Source organism: Condylura cristata, unplaced genomic scaffold (assembly GCF_000260355.1).
Source record: "Condylura cristata isolate star-nosed mole 26May11 unplaced genomic scaffold, ConCri1.0 scaffold00001, whole genome shotgun sequence".
Lineage (NCBI taxonomy): Eukaryota > Metazoa > Chordata > Mammalia > Eulipotyphla > Talpidae > Condylura > Condylura cristata.
The window spans coordinates 2134517-2139381 of NW_004567102.1; the positions used below are offsets into that span (position 1 = coordinate 2134517).

Consider the following 4865-nt stretch of genomic DNA (forward strand, 5'->3'; position numbering starts at 1 on the left):
CCGCGGCGGGACGCCCGCCCGCGGGGGGTCGCAGACGCCAGCGCGGGGCAGCTTGAGTCACCCTGAGTGGGCGCTCGGGTACAGAGCCAAGCCACGCTCTGATGTCCCGTCTCAGCAGGCCGCCGCCCGGGGCCCTCGAGGCCTCCCTCCACTGGCGTTTGTGGAGTCCTCCAAGCCTCCCGGTGCAGACCGGCTCTTTGGGCTGTGGGGGCTAGCGCCTCGATGCCCGCCAACCACGCCCACCCGCTCTGCACCCCAGTCTAAACCTGTAGAACAGGTTGCAGTGAGGATTAAACCATGCCATGGGTTAGGAGCCTAGCACATGAGCGTGTTGTGAATACTGAGTTCCTCTTGATAACTAACGTCTTTCCGCTTCTCCCGACACAGACATCCGCGGCGTGAGGGCTCCCGGGCTCAGTTAGCTTGCTGGATCGGTGAGCGTGGGTCGAAGCTTTCAGGATCTGATAACCAAGGTGTCACAGGTTGGGGAAACCTGAGTCAGAGGGGTGGCTCTTACCAACGTCAGTATCTTGGTTGTGAGAACATACTATAATTCTGTCAGACGTTGCCATTGCGGGGAACTGGGCGAAGGGTACAAGGGAGTTCTGTTTGTTTTTGAGATTTATTTATTTATGCATATAGAACGGGGGTACAGGCCGGAGGTGCAGGGGGTGAGAGGATTCACCAGAGACAGAGTAGAACAGGGAGCAGAACAGGCAGGGTAAGTACATTGCTGAGGGGAGCAGTGGGCGGGACAGGAGAGGTCTGCTGCGCGCCATGTTGCGCCACGTTACGCCATGTTGCGCCATGTCGCGTCATGTTGCGCCATGTTACGCCATGTTGCGCCATGTCGCGTCATGTTGCGTCATGTTGCGCCATGTTGCGTCATGTTGCGCCATGTTGCGCCACGTGGATCAGTTCCCGGGGGCGGGAATCTAACTCACGCTGAAGTGGCTTTAGCTTCTTAGTGCTGTGCTTTTAGTTACCACAAGGCTCGGGGAGAGAGGCCTCTTCCTGTGCTTTGCGAGAGGAGAGTCGTGTGTCCCGGTGTCCGTAGCAGCTGCAAGAGCGAAGTGGCGGGTCTGCAAGCTTTCCGCTGCGCGCATGACTGTACCCGCCATGCCGCTGCCCGTTGCACTGCAGACTCGCTTAGCCAAGAGAGGTATCCTCAAACATCTGGAGCCGGAGCCAGAGGAAGAGATCATTGCTGAGGACTATGACTATGACCCTGTGGACTATGAGGCCACCCGGCTGGAGGGCCTGCCGCCCAGCTGGTACAAGGTGTTCGACCCTTCCTGCGGGCTCCCTTACTACTGGGATGTGGACACAGACCTCGTGTCCTGGCTCTCCCCACATGACCCCAACTCCGTCGTTACCAAATCTGCCAAGAAGCTCAGGATCAATAACGCAGATGCTGAGGAGAAGTCAGGTAGGAGCCCCGAGAGGTCGGACCGGGACCACGAGAAGTCGGACAGAGACCCAGAGCGTGGCTATGATAAAGTGGACGGAGAGAGAGCGGGGGACCCAGACCGCGACCGGGGTTATGACAGGGCAGATCGGGAAGAGGCCAAGGAGTGGCGCCACCACCGCCGGGAGGAGCGGGCCCCCTACCCCAAGAGCAAGAAGGCCGCGGGCCGGAAGGATGATGGGCTAGACCCCATGGACCCCAGCTCATACTCGGATGCACCCTGGGGCGCATGGTCCACAGGACTCCCCAAGCGGAACGAAGCCAAGACGGGCGCCGACACTACAGCAGCAGGGCCCCTGTTCCAGCAGCGCCCCTACCCGCCCCCGGGGGCTGTGCTCCGGGCCAGCGCCGAGGCCTCCAGAACCAAGCCGCAGGACTGAGCCTTCACGCGCCACTCCGTCCCTTGGTTTTCATTAAAAACTCTGTCAGGGGATTATGTCCACTGAGGCTTGGAAAAAAAAAAAAAAAAAAAAGGGAGGGCCTCTGTGATAAATGCAGGAGGACCCTCCCTGGTGGAGCAAGGGGTTCAGTGCAGCACTAACAAGTTATCTGCAGCCGCTTCAGCACAAGTTTGATTCTCTGCCAGGGGCTGACCCACATGGGGCCACAGACCTCTCCTGTCTCACCCGCTGCACCCCTCAGCAGTGCGTTTCAGTACATCTGCCTGTTCTGCTCCCCACTGTCTGGTGAATCCTCTCAACCTCCCCCCCACAACCCCGTCTGTACCCCAGTTCTTATATGCATGAATAAAATAGATCTTTTAAAACAAAAACAACTCATGTGAATCTATAATATACACACAATGTAGGTGGGTGCAGACCTAAATACCTGTCTATATATATAGGTTTGTACCAGATCCTCCTCTCCAAAATCACATGTAAGTGGGGAAACTCCAAACTTTACAGGTAGTGGAAGTCACCCAAGAACAAAAGTTATGGCAGCTGAACCAAGTGAGGCCCCTGGGTCCTGGCTGTTGCTGGAGATACAGGGATGGTCTGGGTCATGTACTCTTGCTAGGGAAGCCTTTGGAGCAAGTGTGAGGTGCTGAGAGCTAGGCCCTGCTAGCCAGATGCAGCTGAGGGGGTGGGGCACTTGGTCTGGCCTAGGCTTGGATTCATCAGGTCTTTTCAGAGGAGGCCGGGCAGGGGCAGTTCTGGTGCAGACCCGGACTCAGCTGGGAACCAGAGTGCAGGTGGACACTGATCTCTTGCGTCCAAACACCACCATCTGACTGGTGGGGAGCCAGAGTGAGGAGGAAAGAAATGAGAGAAATACCTGGGTTTGGATGTCCCAGATAAATGTTCTGGGAGTTTCCAGGCTTTGGAGTCTGGATGACAGGAAGACCACCCATGGAGGCTTCGATCAGCCCTGCAGGCAGAGGAAGGAGGCCACCTTTGCAGGCAAGGCTTGCCTGGCCTTGCATGGAACAGAGGTCTAGTGATAGATTTTAGAACACTGTGTACCCGCAGACCCAGATTTTGTCCCCATGCTCAGCACTTCTGACCATTTATCTTGAGGGTTCTGTAGTGGCAGGCCTAGAGGTCAAGTTAGCAACAGCCAGTCTGTGGACAGGGCTGGTCTCACGGTCAGAGGCTCAGCACGTTTCACTTCTCTTACAGAAGATCTTTGTGCGCTGGGCAGGCTAGTGGGATGTCCCTGCCTGTAGGCTGAGGCCCTGAGCCGTGTGATGACTTCCCAAGGGCCTTGGAATGAACAGCAAGGGCAAGGCAAGATGGATGCCAGGTGGGCCTCTCTTCTCTGCAGACTGCTGCTCCCGGGCTGCGCTTGAAGCCCAGTTTGTGCCTGTGATGAAGCTTGAGATGCTGTGAGGAGGGTCCCAAGCCCGACCAGCCCCAGCTGCATTTTTCTTTTAAAGATTTATTTATGGGCCTCCCCTGGTGGTGCAGTGGGTTAAAGCGAAGCGCTGCAAAGCTATCCGTAGCCACTGCAACTCGAGTTTGATCCCCAGCCAGGAAGCTGACCCACATGGCACAGCAGACCTCTCTTGACACGCCTGCTGCTCCCCTCAGCAGTGTATTTCATTCGGTCTGCCTGATCTGCTCCCCATTCTGTCTTTGGTGAATCGTCTCACCCTCCACACCTCTGGTCTATACGCTAGTTCTTGTATGCATAAATAAATAAATCTTTTAAAAAAGTATTATTTATTTATGTATGGAACTGGGGTTCAGGCCCCAGAGGTGGGTGAGTGTGTGGAGGGTGAGGGTTCATCAGAGACAGAGTAGAGAGCAGAACAGGCAGATTGAGTGAAATACACTGCTGAGGGGAGCAGCAGGTGGGTCAAGAGAGGTCTGCTGTGCCATATGGGTCAGCTCCCTGGCTGGGGATCAAACTCAGGCCCAGTAGTGATGGTAGGGCTGATATTTAACTCCTAGGCCACCAGGGAGGCTCCCCAAGCTGCATTCTTCATTTAGTTGCCTCGTCAAGTTTTGACTGTCCCCTTCCCTACACTGCCGTGGTTAGTACCTGGGCATGTCCACTAAGACCTTCCTCAACCCGTGTCTCCCTGCTCTGGATACACCTAACAAATCATATAAGCAATATTTCTGATAATAATTTGGAAAGATCAAATGATTAACCAGTAATGTAGAATTCATTCCAGAGTTAAGGTCAAAGAGTTAAGAATATCAAATATCTTGCTGCTGACAAAGTAACATTCATAATGTGTGGTGTTCATTAAAAAGGGGGAATTGTAAAAAATACTGCAGCATTCAAAGGGCAGGGGAATATTTCAGTGTGACCTATGAGGTAGAGGATGCACCAGCATTTAAAACTGACCGAGGAGTTAGACCTGGCAGTGGACATTACAACAATTATAACTGTATTCCTAAATTCAAATAGTTAAGGAGAGATAGGAAGATTAAAAAAAAACATTTGTTTATTTATGCATACAAGAAATGGGGGTGGTGGTGAGAGGATTCATGAGAGACAGAGTGGGGAGCAGAACAGGCAAATGGCCTGAAATACATTGCTGAGGGGAGCAGCGGGCGGGTCAGGAGAGGTCTGCTATTCCCCTGGCTGAGGATCGAACTCGTACTGCAGTGGCTGCAATAGCTTCACAGTGCTGTGTTTTAACCCACTGTGCCACCAGTGAGAGCCCTGGAAGATATTTTTAAGAATTGAATAAATGCAGACTATAATATCAAAGAGGAGATTTAATGGGAGATTATTTGTAGAAGCAAAGATTGGTAAACATGAAGGGGATAGCAACAGAAACCAACCAGAACAAAATACAGAACAGTGATTTTAAAAATAAAAAAAGCATCAGTGGAGGCCCTCTCTGGTGGCGCAGCGGGTTAAAGCACTGCACTGAGAAGCTAAAGCCACTTCCGCATGAGTTCGATCCCCGCCTGCCCCAGAGGTGACCACATGGCTCGGC

General features: G+C 53.5%; 1 pseudogene; it reads left to right on the top strand.

The window, feature by feature from the left end:
• The first annotated feature begins 1058 nt into the window (after positions 1–1058).
• Positions 1059–1848, top strand: LOC101627285 (annotated as a pseudogene).
• Positions 1849–4865: the final 3017 nt, after the last annotated feature.